The 27,727-nt window shown below is 44.9% G+C and overlaps 1 long non-coding RNA gene across 1 annotated transcript; it reads left to right on the top strand.

Annotated features, from left to right (window-relative positions):
- Window positions 1-1,622: 1,622 nt before the first annotated feature.
- On the top strand, window positions 1,623-27,138 carry LOC122640671. The gene is made up of 3 exons (XR_006329718.1): window positions 1,623-1,632; window positions 15,779-15,793; window positions 27,007-27,138. It is a non-coding gene; the product is annotated as an uncharacterized LOC122640671 (long non-coding RNA).
- Window positions 27,139-27,727: the final 589 nt, after the last annotated feature.

Here is a 27,727-nt window from a genome sequence, read left to right as displayed (position 1 = left end):
TAATCCTTGTCCCCCTTAAGCAGCTCAATATTCCACGTACCACCATTGCTTTACACCCCAAAGGCCAGATAGGTCCACACCAGGTATTAAATGCTATAAAATGATCAAATTACCTTTTCTTCTATTTTTTATAAAATTTGAAAAGACCTAATTGCCTTGACCAATTTACTAAAATTTAAAAAGACCAAAATGCCCTCATGTTCTCCAAATTATCCTCTTATTTTACATATCCACCACCGCCACCACCACCACCACGCCCCATTACCACCATCCACCATTAACACCATCACCAACCCAACCCCTTCATTCTTCTCGTTCTTCTCCCCCCCCAACAAGTAAGTTCCGGAACCCCTCAAATCTCTCCACCCCATTTTCCTTTTTCCTCTTTCTTTTCCAAGTGCAACGCATCTCTCAAAATCTTTCCTTTCCATCCGTTTAGTTTCTTCAAGGTCACTGTACTCGAATTGTTGGATCTTGAGGGTTTATTCTCTGTGATTCTTCTTCTTGGGTTTGTGGGCAGAGTAGGTGGAGATGGAGCTTGTACTGGTGTTGGAATTGGAGGTTAAGACAGCAGATTCAGCTCTGCAGCTAAGATATCCCATCAATTTTGATTGAAGAAGACTGATGAGAAGTGAGAGATCATAAAATCAACAACATATAGAAACTATTTTTTCTTCAACCATGAAGCCTGCAACTCTGCGAGCTTTGAAGATGGATAATAACTAAGAAATAGAAAGCAATAAGAGAGGAGAGAGAGGAGAGAGAGGAGAGACTTTTAAGTCTTTTGCAGGTGAAGATGTGAAATGGGATTCGAGATTTGGTTTCTTGGAAGATTGGAATAAATGGATTCCATTAATCACGCCCACCAAATTGGATTTGAGGTATTATATGCCGATTAATGCATAGATTGGTGAAAAATGTTCCGAGTACTTTTATTTTTTTTGGGTAATCGTATTCGTACCATGTTTAGATAAGAAAATTTTTCGACCCTCTAGTTTGGCCACTGCTAAAGGCGGCAGTGGGGTTTTGAAACCCTAAAATGGGTTTAGGGTTTCATTGTTTTGGAGAAACGATCTGGGGAAGAAGATGGCTGGTGGTATTAATGGTGGTGGGTGGCGATGGGGCTGGAGGAGGGGTTTCACAATGGTGATGGTGTTAATGGTGGTTGGTAGTGGTGGTGGTGGTGGTGGTGGTATTGGATATATAAAAGAAGATAATGATTTGGGGTAGATAAGGGTATTTTGGTAATTTTAAATTTTAGCAAATAGGTCAGGGCAATTAAGTCTTTTCAAATTTAAGAAAAATAGAAGAAATAGTGCTTTGGTCATTTTTTAGCATTTAACACTTGGTGTGGACTTAAATGGCATTTGGGGTGTAAAGAAGGCGTGGTACATGGAATATTGAGTGGTGGTACGTGGAATTAATATTGACCCGCTTAGGGGGTACGAGGAATATTGGGTGCATTATACGGGGTACGTGTACTTTACCCGATTAAATAATTGGAGAGGATCTTTATCAAAGCAGGAGAAAGGGAAACACTGGGAACCCCTCCACACTTGAGGTTGATATCACACGCAAAGGTGGTAGAGACTCCAGTGGCATTTTCTTTGTTATTGATACCGTGCCAATAACGTATTGATAGTATGGTACGGACAAAGGATAAAATGGTCTGAAAATTCATTTTTTAAGACACTAGATAGTTTTATTTATTCAAAGGAGCAATTGTTCTTTATCATTACAAGTAAGATTTTTAAATAGAGCACTTCCAATTGGTTAAGATGGTCATTACATCAGGGATTTGGGTACTCGAATAGGGCAAGTCCTTCCATTATGAATTATTGCGGTTGGAGGTGATGGTGTAACCAAATGGTACATTGATGACATATTCCTCTAACCGAAATTAATTATGAAGTGGGTCCGGACCACCTGGAACTTCTTCTCGGACATGAACACCTGGAAAATCATTGTTCGTTTGAATGGGGTCAATCTTTCCATCATTAATTAATAGGCTTGGAGCTGATGGTGGAACCAACTTGACATCTAAGGGAGTTTTGCTCTTTAAATCCATGTGTACTGGTCTTGCTTCAGCAACAAGAGCATGGCTTGAATGCAGTAACACAACGATTAGAATAATTACTAGCATCTTTGGTACGAGGTGATTTGAGGCTTCCATTACTTCAAGAACTTCCAAGGGAAGAAGATCTGATCGATGAGTCTCCTTTGGTTGGGAGATGGTTGGTTTATATAGGAATTTTAGGTAGCATTGACAACAACACCTAATTTAGGAAATTGCCATAAGAAAATTGTTGGAGAGATCTTTGAGCTAAAATTGGAAACCTCTGCCTCAAATCAATACTAACTTTAATTTCTATGTTTTTTTCCTTAAAACGGCAGCCTCAACACATTAACTTCCATATTTTTTTTCTTTAAACAAAAGCCTCAAATCACTACTAACTTAACTTCCCCTTCCTATGGCCTTAAGACTAGGAATTCTCTTAGAGGAGATAACACCCTCCATGCTGTCAAGGATAAGAAGGAAGGGGAAATCGTCAATTTGATATATTGTTCAATATTGATAAATCAATATCGGCCTTCTTTGGCATAGTTTATATTTATATTTATATTTATGACCTATTTATAATAATCAATTATGGTAATAAGTTATGGACTATAAACAATAATTGTTTCGTTACAACTCGACATAATAGATAATATAATGAAAAATAGGTTTGGAATGTCTAAAGCATAATATATTATGTATGTGTTTTGTAAGAAGTACATGTACATTTGAACATAGGGACCCACATAACGGTAATATCTATTGCAAAGTATACAGATTAGGCACCGTCAGTTGGCGATTGATCAAAAAATTATATGAAAAATAAAATAACGTGAAAAATGCTAGTCTATCGATATTTATATTTAAAATTGTCATGCCAAGGTAAAATGTCAAATAAACATAAGCCCATCAATAATGGTCAACCATATCAAAAAGTTCAATGAAAATTGTAAAATGCACAATTGACACAATTGTTTATCATCAATCACGGTAAGCTTCTTCAATTTGATCTGCAATTTGTTTTCGATATGCTTCCCCACTGTTGTTGTGTACGACGTATAATATTTACAATACTCACTATCTCATCGTCTGCACTATCTCTATCACTGTCCTCATCTTTGCTATCAAACTCTACCCTCTCAGTTTTTTCAAAAAGTCAATTTGATGCCACTTGTTTTCTAATAAAATTATGTATGACTACATATGCAAGTACAATCAAACGTTTCTTCGATACTCCAAATGATTGCTCAATAACAGTCCTTAAAGATGAGTGTATAAAAGCTGGCTTTGTACAGATAGATAATGGATACATGTAGTATTGGTTCTTTGAAGCCCAATACTAGAATTCCAGAAGATCAAGCAATTGTTGGATAGATGTTTCTTCCTCTCTCAAATACCCTCATTTGAGGTATAATCTTTGAGCAATTCTGCTTTTTCTTTTTTCATTACAAATGCTGTTTATTTTATTATTTCTCTCACCATGGAAGTTATGGATTCAAACCCTTTGCAGTCGTCTCTCTAAAGTAAAGAAACCCAAAAGTTCTTCTTTCATTACAAATGCAGTTTATTTTATTCTTTCTCTCACACCATGGAAGCTATGGATTCAAATCCTTTACAGTCCTCTCTCCAAAGTAAAGAAACCCAAAAGCAAAAGACAAAACTATCAATTTTGGAATTTCTGCCATGCTCTTCAATGAGAAGAGCTAAACAGTTTTCTATATATTAGTTAAGTTGTAAAACTGTTTTCTTTGGGGGGGTCACTACTCCAATTGCTTGATATAATGCATCACAAAGCATGAACTAATAACATTAAGAAAACACATGCACTGCCTAATGATAATTATGATGCTAGATTACGAAGGACCATTACTGAACAATAGCCGATTCAAGAGTCTTCAGGATCACCTGCGAATCTCCACAGGTCCACCTTAGCCCAATTACATGGTAAGGGAGGTAAAGATGATATATATTAGATCATCATAATCTGGATAATCCAATGGGATGTCCTACTCTCTCCATGATCCACAACTGATGCCATCACCACCACCACCACCACCACCACCACCGTCTTTGTTGCTCAGTGTAACTGTAAATACCCCACACTAGTAATTCCAGTCTGTTTGGCCTGACTTTTGAAAGATGACCAAAACCTTATACTTGTGATTTGAATTGTCGTAAGCCAATGATGCCCACCAAGGATGAACAAAGTTTCCGAGGAGGAATTTACGAAGCTTCAAATACCATTGGGTGATGGGATTACAGACATAATATTGCTGGACAGGGTTCTTACTGCTTAAGAGGAGGAGACCATTGCAGGAGTCTCGAAGTGTCACAGCAGTCTCCTTCACGACTTCTTCGATGTTGAAATTGACTTGCCAAACTCCTCCTTTTTCTAACTCTAAGTTGATATAGGAAAGGAGGCCTGATTTTTTCTGTTCATAGATGATCCCAGATGCAGGTAAGGGGGATTGTTGGAGTTGAGATTTTGCAAATTGAGGGTCGTTGATGAGGGTGAACCAATCCTTGCACACACACTTGAACATCACCAGAGATTTTATAGGCAATCTGATAAGAACCTCTGTTACAAGTTCTTGAGGGAGATAGGCACTACTTCTTTTATGGTTAGCCATGCTTAATTAGTGTGTAGTTTCCACACACGCTAAAAGAAAAAGTGAAAACCCCATCAATTCAATTCATTTCTTCTTTGGTTCCTGCTTTTGCTTTACTATGTGACAACGGAAGGTGGAATCGGAGTTAGAATTGGAGACTCAAAATTGGAATATAGTTTCTTGCTCGACAAGACATTGAGTTGTACTTAAATTTGGAAGTTGTTCAGAGTTAGAATTCATTGGTGATTGGGATCCTCTCCAACGACATTGAAGAGGATTTCTCTCCAACTACCTTCTTCTTATGCCACATTATCTATCAACCTATTTTATAAGAGTCTTCAGGATCACTCATCTCAGTGAGGTCTTAAACTTTAAAAGGATCAACACCTCAGATAGTAGAAGAATCTCTTTTCTCATCAACCTTGACATCTGCACTTTCCAGAAGTTTGCCAAGTCTTTTGTTGTAGAATCTGTAAGCTTTGCTCGTGGTGGAATAGCCTAGAAAGATGCCCTCATAAGCTCTATCATCAAAATTCCCCAAATCTTGACTGGTGTTTTTGATGTAGCACTTACTACCAAAGACTTTGAAATGTCTTATTGTAGCTTTCTTGCAAAACCAAATCTCATAGGGAGTTTTGTTCTCATGAGCTCTCAACATACAGTACTGCTTCTCTCCAAATTTGTTACCCATGTCATTTTCAATAAAAAATGGACCTAGCCATCTCTTGAATAGTCTTGGTCTTCCTTTCTGCAACACCAATTTGTTGAGGTGTTCTTGCAGCTGAGGTCTGTCTTTTTATGCCATTTTTATAACAATATTCTTTGAAGTTTGTCCAAGTGTACTCACATCCTCTATTAGATCTCAGACATTTAATCACTTTCCCTATCTGTTTCTCAACTTGCTTTTTGAAGACTTTGAATATTTCCAGTACTTCAAGAAATATACCCATGTCATTCTGGGGTGGTCATCAATAAATAAGATAAAATATCTCTCTCCTATGATGTCTTGTGTCCTCATACAACCACATATATCAGTGTGTACCAACTCCAATGGTTGACTAGTATGATACTCTTTTGACTTGAAAGATACTTTAGTTTGTTTCTCTTTCTGACAAGAACTAAAAATATGATTTGATGGCTTTTTCAAAATAGGTATATCTCTAACAACCCTTTTTGAAGAAATTTTTGCAAGACTGTTGAACCCAATATGTCCAAGCCTCCTGTGTCATAACCATTTCTCTTCCTCCATGCTTACCATACAAGTATCTTCAATTGTCTCAGTCAGAGTGTAGATATTCCCTGAAGTTCTCTTTCCTGTGGCCATCAACTTCCCTGTGCTTGTTCTTCTAATTTCACAACCCTGGCTATTAAATACCACTTCATGTCCCTTGTCACAGATTTGATTGATACTGAGTAAATTGTGTTTAAGCCCTTCCACATACAACACATCTTGGGATTGCACCTTCCCATTGTTGAGACTAATGGTACCCTTTCCAGCTATTTTGGCACCATCATTGTTTCCAAACTTCACTGAGCCACCTACATAGGTGTACTTAACGTGGTCCTCTGCGATGAGGTTTTCTCAGCCTTATTGGCGATAGACTATTGGGTCTACCTTGTGGGGAATCATTTTGACATATCATCATGGGGTTGGGGGTCATGCATCATAAAATGTTGAAAATAATAAGGAGTCGCCACCTAGGATTAGGGCCTAGGACCCAATAGGTGTAGCCCTATCCGTTATGACCGTTTATGGGCTACAGAGCTCCATATGGTCTGGTCAGAGATTCAGGTAAGAGGTTAGGTTACAAGCATGGGAAGGTGTTAAGCACCCATCTTGCCCGCGAAAATCAGTCTTTCTGTTATAAATTCTAGAATGACGAATATTCTCTCTTTCTGTGATGGTGAGGCTACCTAACATATACTACACTTATATTTACAATATGTACATTAAAACGGTAAAACAGTAGGGATTACATTGTAATAATGAAAATGCAGTAATTATACCTCTATGAAGATATATCTCAGATCTTGGTAATCCTTTGGCTTAGGGGAGACAGACGAATGGACCAACACCGGCTTCTTCGAACAAAATAACAGCTCTTTTGGGTAGCTTTTGTTATCTGCAAACAGACAGAATAACGGCTGTAATGAGGGATTCTTGTTATCCGTGCATTAAAGGGATAACAAGCTCGAAGGAATGGAATTGCTCACTTATCGAACGGGTAATCGATGGATCTACCCACGCTCGAGAACCTTGCTTTAACGGACACTCTCAAGAGTAAAAATCAGGGCAAAAGGAGGTATATCTCACACTAGGAGGGTCTCCCTACCCTGAAAAACCATGAAATGAGGGGAGGGGGACCCTCCTATTTATAGGGGGTGTCCAACACCTCTGACCTGGATATGTCCTCCACAATGCCGTGGAGGACAACCACGGCGCCATGGGGGAGTTTTCCACGGCATTGTGGATGACGTCAGCTTGCTGACGTCGAAAACCTCCGCGACGGCGCGGCTCCGTACACCATTGCCGTGGGGGACCTCCATGGGGCCGTGGACAGCAGGACAGTGTGGTCCTCCACATCTCACCTTTTGGGCTCCAATGGACCATTTTTGGGTTTTAGGGTGTGTTTGGGTCCATGAGCTTGGTCTTTTTGGGTTTTAGGAAGGAAAAAGGGTGCGACGTCCATCGTCCGTGTCCCGTCGTCATCATCGCCTAATGTGGTGATAAAATTTCAGTGTCTACAATAAGTCTCAAACTTCTCAAACCTCTTCTTGTCTCCAGTGTTAAGTCCTCTTGAGCTCTAAAAGTTGTTTGTACAATCATAGAACTATTGCCCTTTTCTGCACTGCTCTTTTAAACCCAAACTCTATTTCTTGATTGAGGTTTCTGTAGTTGCTTTTCTCTAGGAATCTATTTCTTAGGCTTGGTTGCTTTATCACTTCTGACATTGCCTTGTTTACCTCAGTTATATAGTCTCTACAGAGGAAATACGGTTCTGTAGTCCCTGGCAATATGTCCATAATTGCAACATTTGTAGCACTCAACCATCACATCCATCAGGGGTGCAAAAGGATTCCTGTCAACAAAGTTTGATAGACCGAGATTGAATTTGCAATTTGAAATTTTGTGTCCAAAAGTATTGCACTTGAAACAATGACCTTGAAAGAGTTGTCTGTCTCATTGACTCTCTTTACCACCTGTAATGAGCTCTATGATCATCAAATTTTCTAAATTTCTGTTGAGAATCATAATCGTAACCAAAGTTCCCTACTCTCCTGGCTGGCCATGCCCTTTATTGTTGTCTAGCATGGTTAGTCTTATGGGGTGGAGTTTGGTTTTTCTCAACTCTCTTATCCTTCATAGTAATAGGATTCTGAGCTGTGCCTTTTCCTCTTCCCTTAACACTCTTTCATGATTCCCCTACAAATCCAAGACTGAATTTGTTGTGAGCTAATCTCTGAGCACTAAGGATCTCATCTTCTTACTTTTGGGATGCACCAGTGAAGATGTTTCTATGTCTTGCATATCTGAGTCCTTCTCAAACACTGCTGCTTTTGCCTTGAGAGCCTCAATATCCTTTTGAAAGTCAGAATATTCACCTAGAATATTGAACTCTTCTTCCAATTTACCCTTCAAAGATAGATTTTTTTATTCAAGCTTTGTGTATTCTGTAGTTTTTTGGGATAATTTCTCTTTAAGATCTTCTAGAATTTTTCTTGATTAATCTGCTTGCTCTTTCAACTAAAGAACTAACTGTTCTTGTTCCTTAAGATCTTGTGAAACTTGTTTGACCTTCTTTCTTTCTTTCTTGAGCTCTTTGAGATCAACTCTAAACTCTTCTTCAAAGTTCACCTCTCCTTCTTCTTCATCTTTAGAAGTTGTGTATGTTCTAAGTGATTCATTCTCTTTTTCTTCAAACACCATAAACATGGCATGATCATCTACATCATCTGATTCATCTTCAGATTCTTCCTGAGATGTGTCATTGCTCTTTTTGAAAAGTATAATTTGTTCCATCAAAGTGTGGTGCCTTTCCTGAAGATCCTTCTCTTAAAGCCATACTGACCATGAATCACTCAGCTGCCTGTGAAGCTATCCCTAAGTCTCAAGCTCTGATACCAATTGTTATTTCTTGGCTATCACTGAGAGTGGGATGAATCAGTGATTTAAGTTCTTTTAAAATTCTTTCCCACTGATACCAGTGCTATTGGCAGAACCTGAATAGTAATCACACAGTTGTGTACACACCCCAGCCAGACTCCAAGGCTCTACCAGGTGTGTACACCCATCCTGCATCACACACACTTCAAATACCAATATAAAAAATTTTCAAGTCCACTTGCACAACAAAAGATATAAATGGTTCGACAGATTGCTTACATCCATAGAGCAATGCCACTATGGGCTTCGTATTTGCTCAATACTCAACTTTGCTGCACCTACAGCTGTGAGCACCTGCACCCAATTTTTTCCCAACATAGAATTGAGAGAGAAAATAAATGCCAGTACAAGATAGCACCCACTACCTGAGAGCACCCACAAAATACAGAATACAAAAATCAATAGAGGTTTGGGTTTATAGCAATACCCTACAATCAAGCTCAGACTAGCTTAGGTTACCAACATGCATCACCTAATACTAGTAATAATAGAGAACACAGACAATCACAAAGATAAACAGGAGATAAGAAATTTTACAACCATTTGTCAGTTTCGATCTCAGATGTGATGGAGCCCACTGGAACTACCAACTCTTTCCTTGTAAGGAGAAACTTGGGTTTTCAAGTAGGCACTGGCATGAGGGACCACAATAGCTTTCTTCTTCTCTTGCCTTCTTCTTCTTTTTGTATTTCCTAAAAAATACAAATAATACCTTACTTTCTTCATGAACAGACCTTCATCAAACAAATCCCAATCTTCAAAGAAACAATTGAAATGAGCTTTCATACACCGTTAACAGCCTTTGGATTTCTCAATTAGAAGCTTGGGAGAGTGGAGTTCATCCCACCTTTTTTTTTTCACGGCTATACTATTTTTTTTTTTTCAAAAAATGAAGAAAACCCTCTTTTTTCTTCTCTATCAATTCTGTACCAGATTCTTCCTGAAGAAGAAAACCCCTTTTCTTCAATCATCAAAAAGATTTATAAAAAGACCACAAAACGCTTTTGAGATGAGCCAATCAACTTTTCACAAAAAAGGAATCTTCAATCAGAGCACATGCTAGGCATTAACAGAAAAATTGAACTTCTCAGAAAATGGAAAGAGACTTGCATGGCTTGCAAGATGCCTTTTTGGAGAGCTAATCAAATGCTCTCAAATGGAATCTGAAAACTAATAAATCCTTCTTTAATTCTGCCATTAACAAACCAACTCACGAAATTCACATGAAAGTCCAACAACCCTTCTTTATGAAGTCAAAACATATTTCATTAAAACGCCATTATCTCTTCAACTTTTTAGAAATTTCAAATAACCCCCTTGTCTCACCTTTTAAACCTCTATAGACAAAAATATTGATGAAATATATTTAAACCCTTGTAATAAGCTGCCCACGGCCTGCACCAAATGGCCCTGCTGGTCTCCTTCCATGTGGCATGGCCACTACACTTTTTGTTGCCACATCACCTGACATGTGGGGTCCACCCCAAATTTCTCTCTCCTCTAATAATAAAAGAAAGAGAGCGTTTCAAAAGCTTTGCCATAAAACCATTGCCACCTCAACCAATATAACCACTTGAAAAAACTATTGAGCCAAATTACCAAATTGCCCTTGACCCAAGAAGATGGACCAAAATGCCCCTGAACACTAAAAACTAAAAACTGTTGTACCACCTCAAGACTGGCCACCTCATCACTGATCTGCACTTGGTTGCCAACAATGACAACCTATATGCAACAGCCTTGGGCCACCAGCCCCTGGGAGGGGGCAGGGTGTGAGCCAAGTAAGTCTGCATTCTCTACGACCTTCCCTGGAGAAAGCGGAGGAGAGCACTGCCACTCATGACTCAACCGGCTCAAGATCCACATCCACCCCACCTTAAAAATCAGACACTGTCAAATCACTTCAAAACTTTAACTTCCATATTTTTTCTTTAAACAGAAGCCTTAAATTTTCTGTTGGTCATTCTACCTATCTTTTTTCAATATCCTTTTATGTATATTGTTTTTCTATTGGCGTTGGGCCCACGTGAATGAATAACCCTGTTATCTACCACACAAAAAAAAGGGTACATGTTCATTCACTATACACTCTCTTGATCAATGTACCATTTCCCAATATCCCCTCAGTTGTGAAAGAAAAGACATGATAGATTCCATTTTAAAAAAGGTTTTGACTAATGTATACTTTCTTTCACAACTCCTACTCAGAGGGTTGTATACCATTATGTATTGGATCTGAACCTGTAGGAGATTTCCTGTTGATATCTCATAGAGGTGGAGTCAAGTCACTGTGCTCTCAGTCTGAACCTGATGGAGAGTTTTTTCTTTAGATATCCATAAATCCTAATCACCAGATTCATGAGCCGAAGATATAAACAGTAGAATACATCTTCTAAATAAAAAAATTTGAAAGATTTTGTTACCAAAAAAAAAATAGTAAAGTTTAAATCGAAAATGTGAAAATAAGACAAGATAGCTTTATTTATTCAAAGTAGCAATTGTTCTATTCTTTTATCATTACAAGTAAGATTTTTATATAGAGCTCTTCCAAGTGAGCAAATCCTTCCATTATGAATATTATTGGGTTTGGAGCTGATGGTGTAACCAAATGGTACATTGATGACATATTCCTCTAACTGAAATTAATTATGAAGTGGGTCCGGACCACCTGGAACTTTTACTTTGACATCATCACCTGGAAATTCATTGTTCGTTTGAATGGGGTCAATCTTTCCATCATTTATTGGGCTTGGACCTGATGGTGGAACCAACTTGTTGATGACAGTGTCCTCCGACCAAAATTGATTATGAATTGGATCCGGAGCACCTGGAACTTCATGTTGGACATGAACAAGAGCATGGCTTGAATGCAGTAACACAACAATTAGAATAATTACTAGCATCTTTGGTACGAGGTGATTTGAGGCTTCCATTGCTTCAAGAACTTCCAAGGGAAGAAGATCTCGATCGATGTGATGAGGCATAAAACACCCCACCTATCGAGGCTGCCACGTGGCCGACCCGACCTCAGTCCGAGAACCGAGTTGGGCCGAGCAGGAAATTGGGCCGACCCCATATCCGATAAGTCACCTGACAAAGCCTGGTTTGAGCGAGCTGGCCAGTAGCGGAGGCCGAGATTATACGGGTCAGCCATAGACTCCTAGCCGACCTCATGGCCGAGATCGACCTCCTCCCGGGCCGACCTCCATTGCCGACCCCACGGGTCGACCTCGTAGGCCGAGCCCTCCTCCATGGAGGCTCTCATAGCACCCCACCGGGGATCTCCGGGCCACGTCAGCACATCCCGAGAATCACGGGATAAGGACCGAGCCACGATCCCAGCGCAACACGGAATCACACTCTACATGGACTCTTACCTTAATAAGAGTCCGACCCCGAAAATAACTCTCCACTCCGCTCTACGCGAGAGAACCTTCCGAAAGAAAGACTCCTACCATACTAGGACTCTCCCAGCCGTCTCATCTCCTCCTTACTCTATAAATACCCAGGTATGGAGCTCTATTCGACATCTTGCTTTTTACTACGCAGTTACGCTGTCGCGTTGAAGACCTGACTTGAGCATCGGAGAGTCCTAGGCCGGAGCCACACCGGCCCTCCTGCGCTCATTGCTTGGTTTTTGCAGGTTCATCCACCGAACCAACTACCTGAGGTTTTCATACGCAATGCATTTGGCGCCGTCGTGGGAACGACATCGCAAGCATCGTCGTTTCTCGCCAATTCCTAGAACAATAATAATGGTGCATACGAGGTCAGGGCAGCATGGTTCTACTTCCCGTACGGAGGAGCCGCAACCCGTTGTGCCGACGAGACGATCACCGCCCCCCGAAGCCTCTCGGCAGGGGATAAACAGAAGACCCCCTAGGGCAGGTGGTGCGCAGCCCATCACGGGCACCATTCCACCTCCAGAGAGCGAGAATGGAGGAGGTGCACTAACCATGGCCGCGGCTAGCCGGGTACAGGCCGAGCCAAGTTTGGACTGGAATGTCCTACCTGCACCGCCACCCTTGCCGGAGAGTTTGGACCCAGAAGCCCCGGCAAATAATCGACAGGTTATGGATTTGCAGCTGCAGATGCTCCACACCAACGAGATGCTACGCGCCTTCATGAACCAGATGGCCCGAGGCGGGCTGATGGGTCAGCCGCCGGCCGCGCTCCCTCCAGCTCCGGCCCGCGCTGAAAGAAGCTTGCAGCAAAATGGTGGCCGGCGTAGGGCCGAGCCGAGTCGGGTTGCGTCCTCGCACCAGTCTCTTCAGAAGACTCCACCTCCGCGCCCCAGTAGAGGCGCTCGACGGGGTGAACAAGAACATCGCCAAAGCCCGCGAATAGGGCAGGAAATTGAACCAGCCGGCTCTGTAGCAAGGAGGTTGGTATTTTCTGGACGGATCGGAGAGGACGAACCGCCGAGGATATTCCGAGAACAAAGGAAAGACCCGATTGAAGGGCGCGCACCGAGACACGAACAAGGATCGCGTCATACTCCCCGGCGTCAGAGCTCACCTCCCCGAGAAGAACGACAGGGGAGCCCTCGAGGGTCCAACTTCCAAGAAGAAAAAAGAACAAGGAAGGATGGTGAGGACCGAGCTGACCAGAATGGCCGACTACAGCTGGACGACCGACCATATCAACCCCGGGCCGAGGAGCCGGTTGGCCGAGCACCTGAAACCGAGCTGGAGAAGCGGCTACGAGATTTGGACGAGCAAGTGGAGGGGTTGAAGAAACAAGCGACCCCGGATGCCTACTCTTTGGTCGGGCGTCACCCGTATCCTCCCGAGATCATGACCGCGCCGCTACCCAACGGTTTCAAACCTCCCCCGTTCGACCGATACAACGGGACGACCGACCCGACAGATCACATCAACTACTTTAATGCGATGATGACCATGTACGGGGGAACCGAGATCGTCTCTTGCCGAGCCTTCCCTGCATCCCTCAAGGGCGCGGCGACCTCATGGTTCTCCTGGTTGCCATCGAATTCCACAAAAAGCTTCGCTCAACTCTGCCGAGCCTTTGTCACGCGCTTCCAGAGTAGTATGAAACATAAGAAGACCACGGTCAACCTCCTCAGCGTGAAGCAAAGGCCCGACGAGTCGATCCGAGCATTCGTCTCCCGCTTCAACAAGGAATCCTTAGATATCAAGGATTTGGATGAGGCCACGGCCCATACGGCTATGAGCAACGGATTGGCCGACATGGACCTTATCAAGGACTTGGCCCGAAAGCCGACAAGAAACCTGGCCGAGCTCTTGGAGAGGTGCAACGAGTTCGCAAATATGGCCGAGGTCCTCCAAGCCCGGAAGGGCAACGAAGGTCGTACCGACAAGAAAAGGCCAACAACAGACGACCGAAGAGAAGACAAAAGGCCAAGGACGGATCGCCGAGCTGACAGGTCGGATCGAGCTCGGAGCCCCGACTACACGCCATTGAATGCATCTCGCAAGGAGATCCTGATGCAAATACAAGATGGGGGGTACATCCGCCGACCCCGACCGATGCAAGCGGGGTCATCTCGGAATCCCAACAAATATTGCCAATTCCACAAGGACATCGGTCACGACACCGAAGATTGTTATCAGCTGAAAAGAGAAATCGAAGAGCTGATAAAAGCGGGCCACTTGAAGCGATATGTCAAAGGAGGCCGAGAAGATCGTGGAGGTCGGCGGCCTGATGACCGAGATCAAAGAAGAGCCGAGCCTAAGGCCGAAAACAGGCGAGTTGAAAGAGATGATGACAACGTCCGAACCGAGAAGGAGGACGGATCCGGGCCGAGCAATGACAAGGGAGCCCCCATATACACTATCCTCGGAGGGCCCGGGCAAGAGAGTACTCGAAAGGCTAAGGCAAACGCTCGCTTCGTCGGAGTAGCCGAGATGCCCGCCAAGAAACTCAGGCCGGCGGTGACGATCTCCTTCACGGAAGCCGACCTCGAAGGTATAAGTTTACCTCATGACGATGCTTTAGTGGTGCAGGTAGAAATTGCGAACAGACCCGTACACCGTGTATTAGTTGACACCGACGCATCCGTGGACCTTATGTCACTGGAAGCGTACCGATAATTTGGCTTCGGCGACGAAGCGCTTAAGCCCGAAGGAACCTCGCTTCACGGGTTCTCGGGAGCGGCCGCGACCATCAAGGGCTCGATCGATCTACTAGTCACAATTGGACAAGCTCTATGCCAGGCGACGATCCAAGTCAAATTCATGGTGGTACGGTCGGTAGTGGCTTTCAACGCCATACTCGGCCGTCGTTCATTGACCGCCCTCCAAGCCATCATGTCCCCGACTCACTTGAAGATGAAGTTCCCCACTGAGAACGGTGTCGGCGAGGTCCGAGGAGACCAAAAGAAGGCACGAGAGTGCTACGCTACTTTCGTCAAGCAAAACAAGGGTAATGTTCGAGGAATGGCCATGTGCGTCGTACATCTCCTTGAAGATCAGCGGGATGAGCTTATCGAGAGAAGAGGGCAACCCGTGGAAGACCTGACCCCACTTCATCTCAGCGAAGATGACCCAGCCAAGGTGGTCCAGCTCGGATCACTACTAAGTGAAGATCAAAGGAGGCGGCTCGGAGTTTTCTTAAAAACGAACGCCGATGTCTTCGCCTGGTCGGCCGCGGACATGTCGGGCATACCCAGACATATAGCTGAGCACCGACTTCATGTGGATCCGGGTCGGAAACCAATCCGGCAGAAAAGAAGGAACTACGCACTTGATCGACAAACTGCAATCAAAGAAGAGGTGGAGAAGCTTCGCCGATCAGGATTCATCCGAGAAGAGAAATTCCCGACCTGGTTGGCTAATGTCGTCATGGTCCCTAAACCGAACGGAAAGTGGAGAATGTGCGTCGACTACACCGACCTCAACAAGGCCTGCCCAAAAGATGAGTACCCCCTACCTCGGATCGACCTCTTGATCGACGCCACGGCAGGTCACGAGATGCTGAGTTTCATGGACGCGTACTCCGGCTACAACCAAATCATGATGCATGAGGAGGACGAGTCGTACACGGCCTTCCGAACTGACCAAGAGAATTTCTGCTACAAGGTTATGCCGTTCGGATTGAAGAACGCCGGAGCGACATACCAGCGCCTCGTGAACTGTATATTCCACAAGCAGATCGGAAAGAACATGGAAGTCTACGTGGACGACATGTTGGTGAAAAGTTTGAAGGCCGAACACCACTTGGCTGACCTGGAAGAAGCGTTCGGCGTATTGAGGAAGAACCAGATGAAGCTGAATCCAGCCAAGTGTGCATTCGGCGTAACCTCGGGAAAGTTCCTCGGCTTCATGGTCTCTATCAGAGGCATCGAAGCCAATCCGGCAAAAATCAGAGCCATCCAAGAGATGAGTCCTCCAAGGACGATCCGAGAAGTACAAAGGCTAAACGGACGTGTGGCGGCATTGGCGCGATTCATGTCGAGATCGGGCGATAAGTGCCTACCGTTCTTTAAGGCCCTAAAGAATATCCGGAACCCAAAAGATTTTATCAGGTCATCCGAATGCCAAGAAGCTTTTGAAGAGCTGAAGAAATATTTGGAGAACCCGCCTCTTCTCGCCCGACCTGAACCAAAAGAGGAGCTTCAAGTCTACTTAGCCGCCACTCCCGTAGCGGTCAGTGCGGTGTTGATCAGGGAAGAGAGTCGAACTCAAAGGCCGATATACTATATCAGCCACGTTCTTGTTGATGCCGAGACAAGGTACTCCGGGTTTGAGAAAGTAGCATTCGCTCTAATCACAGCTGCAAGGAAACTAAGGCCGTACTTCCAAGCTCACCCGATCGTGGTACTGACCGACCAGCCACTCAAAAAGATATTACACAAACCCGACGTTTCGGGACGGCTGATTTCCTGGGCAGTTGAGCTAAGTGAATACGACATAAGCTATAGACCGAGGACGGCGATAAAAGGACAAGCCCTGGCCGACTTCATCGCCGAATGCACGGGGCCCGAGCATGAGGTTGGAGAAAAAAAGACAGTCGAGGAGGCCGGGGCTACGGCCGACTCGATTTGGACCATGAATGTTGACGGCTCAAGCAATTCCGGAGGAAGCGGGGCCGGCCTAATACTTGTAAGCCCCGAAGGCTTTCTAGTCCAATATGCCCTAAGGTTCAAGTTTCCCGCCTCAAACAATGAGGCTGAGTATGAAGCCCTTCTAGCTGGACTTCGAGTCAGCAAAGCTATGGGCATAAAGCGGTTGAAGGTGCGAGGAGACTCCCAACTCGTGGTCAACCAGGTCAACGGAGACTACGAGGCAAAAGACGAAAGGATGATAGCATACCTGGGTCGAGCCCGAGATCTGTTCTCCGAGCTCGAACACTTTGAGATGACTCGAATACCGAGAAAAGAGAATGCCGCGGCGGACTCCTTATCTAGGTTGGCCGAGGCCGACCTCCAATATTTGAGCCGGTCGGTATACATAGAAATATTGGAGAAGCCATCCTTACAAGAAGAAAGCATAAAGCACATTGAAGAGGATGGGCCGACCTGGTTGGACCCCATTGTCAACTACTTGGAGAATGATCTGCTCCCGGGGAACCGAGACGAAGCAAGGAAGGTCAAGATCCGATCTTCCAAGTACTCGATGATCGACGGAGTACTCTACAAAAGGGCAATCTCGGCCCCTCTTCTCCGATGTCTGGGACCGAAGGGGGCCGAGTATGCATTAGCCGAGGTGCATGAGGGAATATGCGGGAGTCACATGGGCGGCCGAGCTCTTGTATACAAGATACTTCGGCAAGGATTCTATTGGCCAAGAATGCAAGAAGAGGCCATGAAATACGTGAAGACATGTGAGAAGTGCCAACTGTTCGCGCCAATCCCAAGCCGACCAGCAACAAAATTAACCTCAATACTGAGCCCAATCCCATTCGCTATGTGGGGAATGGACATTCTCGGAGATTTCACCCCGGCATCGGGAAACAGAAAATACGTAGTAGTGGCGATCGATTACTTCACCAAGTGGGTCGAGGCCGAGCCCCTTGCCACCATCACTGAGAAGAACATGGAAAAATTTTTCCGAGATAAGGTCATCTACCGGTTCGGGCTACCGAAAGTTCTCATCACTGATAATGGCGCGTAATTCAACAACACGGCCTTCCGAGAATTCTACGAGCACTTCCACATTGACTTCCGACCCATCTCGGTAGCTCACCAACAAGCAAACGGACAAGTAGAAGTGTCCAACCGAACATTACTTGCCGGCATTAAGAGGAGGTTGGATGAGGCCAAGGGGAGATGGGTGGAAGAACTCCCAAGCGTCCTATGGGCATATCGGACGACTGTAAGAACTCCAACCGGGGAGAGCCCATTTCGCCTCGCTTATGGGACCGAAGCCCTCGCACCGGTTGAAGTTATGGCTTCATCATACCGAGTGCTCAACTTCGATGAGAAGACCTATGAAGATGGGCTGAGAGTCAATCTGGACTTCCTCGATGAAGTCCGAGAGAATGCCCTACTCCGAAACGCGGCGTACCAACAGAAGACGGCAAGCTACTATGATTCAAGAGTCAAAGAGCGGCATTTTCGTCAAGGGGACCTTGTTCTCAGAAAACTCAGCGCATCCCAGCCGAGGCAACAAGGAAAATTAGCACCAAATTGGGAAGGCCCGTACATAGTCTCCAAGCAAATTCGCCCTGGCACATATCGCTTGCAGACTCCGGGGGGCAAGAAGGTACCGAGACCTTGGAACTCGGAAAATTTGAAAAAGTTTTTTCAATAATTGAACATGCTTGTATTCGGTTTCAGTTCCGACATTTGATTCAATAAAGTCTTTTCTCCAACACTCAACGTATTGGCAAGCTCCCAAGTCGAAATCGTAAGATCGGTCCTCATAGACCAGGCCGACATCAAAGACCGACCCTCATAGGTCGGCAGCCAAGTCATAGGACCGGTCCTCATAGACCAGGCCGACATCAAAGACCGACCCTCATAGGTCGGCAGCCAAGTCATAGGACCGGTCCTCATAGACCAGGCCGACATCAAAGACCGACCCTCATAGGTCGGCAGCCAAGTCATAAGACCGGTCCTCATAGACCAGGCCGACATCAAAGACCGACCCTCATAGGTCGGCAGCCAAGTCATAAGACCGGTCCTCATAGACCAGGCCGCCATCAAAGACCGACCCTCATAGGCTCAGGCAAAGTCATAGGACCGGTCCTCATAGACCAGTGCCGACATCAAAGACCGACCTCATAGGTCGGCAGCCAAGTCATAAGACCGGTCCTCATAGACCAGGCCGACATCAAAGACCGACCCTCATAGGTCGGCAGCCAAGTCATAAGACCGGTCCTCATAGACCAAGCCGACATAAAAAACCGACCCTCATAGGTCGGCAGCCGAGTCGTAAGACCTGTCCACATAGACATGGCCGACCTCTCAAGGGCCGACATCCCTGTTTGGCCGAGCCTAACGAAGTACAAAACCACGCTAAGGCATTAGGCTCGGCCAAGAAGGATATTCGGCCACGCGTCCGCTTAAATGATAGCCTCTCCAATCGGACTGAAGGGAAAGGCGAATTAACCAACCAAAGCGAAGATCTCATTGACCTCGGGCGTGCATGGCCAAAACCGCCGACAACGTTGGGTATGGATAGAAAAGAGACGAGTTCCTAAGCTCGGTTAGTGAAACGACTCGGCAGCTTGGCCACAAATGAAACAGAATACGCAAGGAAAAGAATACTGAGGGCGCCGAGTTCAAATACTTAGACAAATTCTGACAAAAATAAGTTGTTTTATTCATTGTAAGCCGACTGATCGGCACGGTTACAAAAGAGGCAGCTCGGCCCCACACCCATAAAAAAAAAAAAAAAAAATTACATCTCCGTCTCCTCGGCATGGGACTTGGAGGCGCCCTCGGAGGCGTCCACGATATTGGGCTCGGCAGCAGGGTCTTGAGGTCCAGCTCCCAGAGGGAGGACGTCGGCTGGAGCAGGTGCCTCCAGGGGCTGAGCTTGGGTGACCTCGGCTCCCTCCTCATCTCCCATCTCCCCTGCAAAAGTGGTCGCGTCATCGTCAAAGCGGGAGAGATTGAGATCAGGATACGCTGCCTTGATCTCGGCCAAAAGCTCAGCTCGGCCTGCTTCAAAACCTTCGGCGAAGGGAGGCTTCCTGATCTCATGGCATATATCGGCGTACTCCTCCGATTGGAGATAGTCGCTGATCGCCGCGCTCCGAGCCGTGGCCAGATCTTCCTTGGCCTTCTCCTTCACCTCGGCGAGCCAAGCCTGCAGAGCCCGGACCTTCTCTCTCTGCCTGGCCACCTCGGCCTGAGAGCTCTCCACTTCGGCCTCAGCAGCGGTGAGCTTCTCTTGGGTCTCCCGACGCCTCTGAACAGCATCCTGGGCGTCCTGATAAGCCTTCTTGCACTGGACGTCCAAGGAATAGTTCTCGGTCAGGAGCCGCTCGAAGCGGAGCATGGTCTCCACGGCTTTGGCGAACCCCTACAAAAAAGCATGAGAACAAAAAATCAGGATAAACTACACATATCAGATCATAGGCAAGAGCCGACAAGGAAACTTACCATATTGAAGTCTTGAAATAGGGTGGAGAGGAGCCCAGGGTCGGACAGCGCCTCGAGCTTCTCCTTGTCGGCTGGGAGCCGGCCTGCATCCAGCCATTCCTTGGCGTGAGCGGCCGACGTCAAGGCCGAGTCCCCAGGGAAGAGGCGCCAGGTCGGCCTCACAGGGACGTTGTTGGCCGAAGCCCTCCCCAGGACGTATCGGGAGATGTTGGTGGGAGAGGCCACGGGCGGAAGGCCGCCACTCGTCAGGTTTACCGAGAGCTTTTGGCGTTTGATGTCTCTCGGCGGGCTCCTCTCGCCTTTTCGGCCTTTCCCCTTCCTCGGAGACCCGGCTTGACCCGTATTCTTCTCGGCCTCCAGACCGACCACCGCGTCCGATGGTCCTGGCATCACCCCCTTTCCCTTGGAGGCCTTGGAAGACTCGCCCCGGGGTCTCTTCTCGGCATTCTTCTTCTTCCTATCCGCGATAATCTCGGCCCTCAGCCGAGCTGTGTCCATTGGGGGAATGTGGCCGACCACTGCAAGAGAAACCGAAAACATAGGAAACGAGTCAGAAAAGGAAAAGAAAACTAAGTTAAGTAAAGGGGTCTGCTCGGATAACTGAGATAAGCTCGGCAAGGGTTCCTACCAGGGGTCATATGCCAACTCTGAAGAAACCCCTCGTCCTGAAGCTGGAGAACATCGAAGGGCGGACGCTGGGGGATCAGGTCGAGCGAGGTCATCTCGTTCTCAGTCAGGGGTAGTACTCTATTTACATAGTTCAGATTCATCTCCTTCCACTCGGTTCGGAGAGGGCTGTTGGGAATGGAAGCGAAGAAAAAACGGGGCTTCCAGTACTTATTGAAGGTCGGCGTGCCGACCAAAAACTTGTGACCGCCTAGAGCCGCACTCTTCCCTGATCGGCGGCAGAAATAATACCACCCCTTCTCGGGAGACTTCTTCAGGAAGAAGAGCCGAGAGAAAAGCGCCACGCTCGCACCTCGGCCCATCTCGCAGAACAGGGCGTAGAAGCCATACACGGCCAGCCAAGAGTTCGGCACCAACTGACCAGGAGACAGGTGGAAGTGGTCCAAGATCTGGTCCACCAGGCTGAGAACGGGGAGCCGAAACGCATACTTGAAGGGCGTCTCGTACAGAGCCACCTCACCGGGCCTGATGAAGCAAGCCATCTCCCCGGGATTAGGAACTCGGAGCTGAATGTCCTCGGGGATGGCGTAGGTCGTCCTCAGATAGTCGAGGTCGGCCTCCATGATTGTGCTCGGAACGGTACCGACACTGCCTTCCTCGGGCTCAGGGGCATCGGTGGACGAGCTTACCGAGCCAACCCCCATCTCGGACGAATCTCCCTCGCTTGATTCCTCATCGGATGAGGACGACCCGGAGTTCTCGGCCCGGTCTGCGTCTATGGATTGGGCCGCGTGGTCAAACTCCATGGGTAACGGGGGCTCGGCCACCTCGGCCTGACGAAGCTCCACTACATCGGGCTCGTCGAGGTCGAGCCCAACAGGTCTATGGTGGGAGAGCGGACGGGGAGTTCTCGGCTCGGACTCGAGCCCTCTCGCCCCGGCGAGCAGTTCGCCCACAGGACTACTACCAACTGACATACTGGGCGGAGAAGACTTACTGGTTGAAGAAGAGTTGAGCGGGAACGAAACGACGGCCGAGTCGATCACGAACGAAGCTTCAGCCGAGTCGATCACGAGCAGGCAAACGACGAGATCTACCGAGTTGACGGTTCCAAACTTGCCGAGAAGTCAATAACTTAGAGCAGTGAAGAATGAATAGTTAGGAGTCGCCTATTTATAATCTTGGGGTTTCACTGATCCAACGGCCGACCAGAGCTCAGCATGATCCAACGGCCCAGATCGAAGGACGTTTCGAATTCCCGAGCCCTCCATAATGACTCTGCTGACGTGGCACGGACACCCAACCGTCAGATCGTGCAACGTCAAATCCGCAGAAATAAATAATCTCGGCCCAACCGTAAGAATCTTCCCGATAAGCCCCCAGGAAATTTCACTCATCAACGCCGAGCCGACACCTGATGAGTGGGGGGGCCTGTGATGAGGCATAAAACACCCCACCTATCAGAGGCTGCCACGTGGCCGACCCGACCTCAGTCCGAGAACCGAGTTGGGCCGAGCAGGAAATTGGGCCGACCCCATATCCGATAAGTCACCTGACAAAGCCTGGTTTGAGCGAGCTGGCCGGTAGCGGAGGCCGAGATTATACGGGTCAGCCATAGACTCCTAGCCGACCTCATGGCCGAGATCGACCTCCTCCCGGGCCGACCTCCATTGCCGACCCCACGGGCCGACCTCGTAGGCCGAGCCCTCCTCCATGGAGGCTCTCATAGCACCCCACCGGGGATCTCCGGGCCACGTCAGCACATCCCGAGAATCACGGGATAAGGACCGAGCCACGATCCCAGCGCAACACGGAATCACACTCTACATGGACTCTTACCTTAATAAGAGTCCGACCCCGAAAATAACTCTCCACTCCGCTCTACGCGAGAGAACCTTCCGAAAGGACTCCTACCATACTCGGACTCTCCCAGCCGTCTCATCTCCTCCTTACTCTATAAATACCCAGGTATGGAGCTCTATTCGACATCTTGCTTTTTACTACGCAGTTACGTTGTCGCGTTGAAGACCTGACTTGAGCATCGGAGAGTCCTAGGCCGGAGCCACACCGGCCCTCCTGCGCTCATTGCTTGGTTTTTGCAGGTTCATCCACGGGCGAACCAACTACCGGAGGTTTTCATACGCAACACGATGAGTCTCCTTTGATTGGGAGATGGTTGGTTTATATAAGAATTTTAGGTAGCATTGACAACAACACCCAATTTAGGAAATTGCCAAAAGAAAAATGTTGGAGAGATGTTTGAGTTAAAATTGGAAACCTTAGCCTCTAATCAATACTAACTTTAACTTCTATGTTTTTTTCCTTAAAACGGCACCTCAAAACATTAACTTCCATATTTTTTTTCTTTAAACAAAAGCCTCAAATCACTACTAACTTAACTTCCCCTTCCTATGGCCTTAAGAGTAGGAATTCTCTTAGAGGAGATAACACCCTCCATGCTGTCAAGGATAAGAAGAAAGGGAAAAAAAAACTGAAAAAGAATGGAATACCCCCCCTCCGTAAATTGTATTTTTATTTTTGTTATAGAAAATTATTTACTCATTGAAACCTGATAAACACATAGTTGTTGTGATGTTCTTATAATAGGTCATGTCACCAGTATCCTACATTAATTGAAACGGGATTTTATGGATACCTTGGTTCACATAGTTTCCTATTTGAAGTGTTTCTTATTATGGAAACTTGGGATTAGCCATGAAGGAGAGAAGTTACCTATTTGGAAACTTATGCCCCTAACAGATTTATATTATTTTGGGGAAATCCTCAAGTTGATATATTGTTCAATATTGATAAATCAATATCGGCTCTCTTTGGCATAGTTTATTTTTATATTTATGACCTATTTATAATAATCAATTATGATAATAGGTTATGGGCTATAAACAATAATTGTTTGGTTACTACTCGACATAATAGATAATATAATGAAAAATAGGCTTGGAATGTCTAATGCATAATATATTATGTATGTGCTTTGTAAGAAGTACATGTATATTTGAACATAGGGACCCACACAACGGTAATATCTATTGCGAAGTATACGAAGTAGGCACCGTCAGTTGGCGAATTGATCAAAAAGTTATATGAAAAATAAAAGGGAAAATATCATCCCCCTCCCCTCTAAGTTTGCCTAATATCAATCCAGTACCCAAGTTTTGAAAACTATCTTCCCCCTCCCCTACTTTATAAAGTTACTATCAACCGTACCCTAAATGACTAACTCTGTTAAAATGGCATATGAAAAGTCAATATTACCCTTTTTAAATTAGAGTTAATGGGTGGATCCACCAATCCGACCCTGGCACACATAAGCACATTCTCAGTAGTGCACGTTAGCAAATTCCAATTACTTAACTTAAAGAAAACCTTTTTCTTTTAATTATATTGAGGGAATCAGACGGGGAATATTCCCCATCGTCTTCCCCAAATCGACAAACAGGAAAAAAACCCTATTTAGGGTTTCAATTCACCCACCGCCGCCCCTTGTGGTGGCCAAAAGGAGGGCCGGCAGCCTCCAAAATCATGGGCGAACGACAACTGCTGCTACTATTTTGGAGATCAAACTAGAAGGGCTATTCGACAGTAGTTGAAGGCTGGTCTGAGATTAGGTTTGGTCTATGCTGATAAATCTCTACATCTGATCCCTATATCAAGAATTGGCATATCTTAGAATATATTGATCTCTTTAACTTGAAGTTTTTAGAATTTATCCCTTGATATATTATCTCCACTCGATGGGATTCTTAAGCTCATCCATGTCGCTTTGAGTGTGTTAAAGTAAATCTCTTGAATCCTGAGTTCAAATCCTAATTCTATTAAAGTGACATACTGATATGTGCAAGGGTCCGGGTTGAAAGAAAATAAGGAAGAAGGTAGGGAAGAGAAAAGGTAAGGAGATGCAAATGAGAAGCCAAATAGAAGTTGGGTGGAGGGTGGAAGGTGAAAGGCGGAAGTTGGGGTGATTGTGGATGGTTGAATGATAAAAGATAACAGAAATCAAATCTCCAAAGCTTAATTTCAGTTTTAACAAACCAGCGGATTCTCTGTTTTTCTATTTATTTCAGTATGGTTTGATTTGTTACTTAAATCTGATTTTGTAACCTGTTCAGCCCCAACTTTTGGGACATCAAAGAGCATCTCCTAGGTAACATTCGCACTTAGTTTGGTGAGCATCAGATCAATATCTTGGCTGCTATCTGAAATCACCCGAAACCTGCAAATTTTGGATTCTAGAATTTTGGGTATCGTTTTTTTGGGTATTGGAAAGGAAGTGGGTCACGGTGTGATGATAAATTTGGTTAATTGAAGGAAAAGAGAGATGGGTTCGGTTAGGGTGTTTGGAGAAGAAGAAGAAGAAAGGCGGGAAGAAGATTGGAGATGGAGATGTGGGCTTGAGTTTCAGTTTCGTGTGGAGAAAGAGATGGGTAATATCTAGTCCACAAGAAGGATGGAGGAGCTGGGTTAAAATATGGAAATGGGGTTCGACGGTGGTGGTGGTGGCGGTGGTGGAAGAGGATCTGTGGCGGCAGCGGTGGCAATGATGGTGGTGCTGGCAGAAGAAGAAGAACAAACGTAGAGAGGAAGAAGAGGAAATGGGGTTTTGGGTTGAAGAGGGTAAAATTGGAATAAAATTACTAAGGATAATCTGGGGTTTTAGAAAAATTGGATATCACTTAATGGCGTTTTTTTAACGGTTAGGGTACGGTTATTTTGGTACGGTTGAAATAAGCTTTATAAAGTAGGGGAGGGGGAAGATATTTTTCAAAACTTGGGTATTGGATTGATATTAGGCAAACTTAGAGGGGAGGGGGATGATATTTTCCCAAAATAAAATGACATGCAAAATGCTAGTCTATCGATATTTATCTTTAAAATTGTCATACTTCTTCCAAAAAATAAAATAAAATTGTCATACCAAGGTAAAATGTCAAATAAACATAAGCCCATCAATAATGGTCTTTAACAAAAATCATATCAAAAAGTTCAATGAAAATTTAAAAACACACAATTGACTTAATTGTTTATCATCAATCACGGTAAGCTTCTTCAATTTGATCTGCAAATAGTTTTCGATATGCTTCTTACTGTTGTTGTGTACGACATGCAACATTTGCAATATTCACGATCTCATCGTCGTCGCTATCGCTATCACTGTCCTCATCTTCGCTATCAAACTCTGCCCTCTCAGTTTTTTCAAAAACCCAATTTGATGCCACTTCGTTTTCTAATAAAATTATGTCTGGCTACATATGCAAGTACAATCAAAACTTGTGTTTTAAAACTATATGGAGGCATCATTTTTAAAATGGAAAAACGCTTCTTCAAGACTCCAAATGATCACACAATAACAGTCCTTAAAGATGAGTGTGTAAAAGCTGGCTTTGTACACATAGATAATGGATACATGTAGTGGTTCTTTGAAACCCAATACTAAAATTCCGGGAGAGCAATTGTTGGATAGATGTTTCTTCCTCTCTCAAATACCTTCATTTGAGGTATAATCTTTGAGCAATTCTGCTTATTCTGTTTTCATTACAAATGTAGTTTATTTTATTATTTCTCTCACCATGGAAGCTATGGATTCAAACCCTTTGCAGTCCTCTCTCCAAAGTAAAAAAAAACCCAAAAGTTCTTCTTTCATTACAAATGCAGTTTATTTTATTCTTTCTCTCACACCATGGAAGCTATGGATTCAAATCCTTTACAGCCCTCTCTCCAAAGTAAAGAAACCCAAAAGCAAAAGACAAAACTATCAATTTTGGAATTTCTGCCGTGCTCTTCAATGAGAAGAGCTAAACAGCTTTCTATATATTAATTAAGTTGTAAAACTGTTTTCTTTTGGGGGGGGGGGGGTGTGTCACTGCTCCAATTGCTTAATATAATGCATCACAAAGCATGAACTAATAACATTGAGGAAACACATGCACTGCCTAATGATAATTATGATGCTAGATTACAAAGGACCATTACTGTACAATAGCCGATTGAAGAGTCTTCAGCATCACCTGCGAATCTCCACAGGTCCACCTTAGCCCAACTACATGGTAAGGAAGGTAAAGATAATATATATTAGAACATCAGAATCTGGATTTAGCCCATCAGTTCCCACAAGGGCCGAATCGAATATACTTAAGGTTAGACTGATAATACGTATTATACAAGCATAGTGATATCCAATAAATTCTGTCCCAGCCACCCGAATAGGCACAAGTATTTCAGTGTGCACCAATCCTATGAGTCCATGGCTTTCAATTTCTTGGCAGCATGAATGAATCTCACGATCGCTGCTCCAATTGTTTGGTTTACTTCCACTATTATAACTTAATGGCTTGTACAATTACAATGACGGCAAATAAAACCATACTCAGAAAATTACATCAAAAGAAGTGCCAGAGAATACTATGAACGATAGCCCCATTAACTGAGAATACTATGAACGATAGCCCCATTTCTGCTTAATCAGACTTTCAAATTAGTTAACTTAATGGCTTTAATCCAACTTCAGCTCTACTTGCCTCCTCAACAGTTTTTGGCTCAACATGTGAGAGACGATAGTATGTGTTGGAGTACACTCTTCTAGTTTGCTTACCTGCACTCCTGGTTCTCATCCCTACATTAGGATCACCTATAATTTGACTTTCTGGATGATTCTTAATAGTCCTGCTTTGCCTTTCTTAATCATCTGTCTCAATGTCAGTCTTGTCATGTTCATG

This window comes from Telopea speciosissima, chromosome 9 (genome assembly GCF_018873765.1).
Source record: "Telopea speciosissima isolate NSW1024214 ecotype Mountain lineage chromosome 9, Tspe_v1, whole genome shotgun sequence".
NCBI lineage: Eukaryota > Viridiplantae > Streptophyta > Magnoliopsida > Proteales > Proteaceae > Telopea > Telopea speciosissima.
This window is presented reverse-complemented; position numbering and strand designations above follow the sequence as displayed.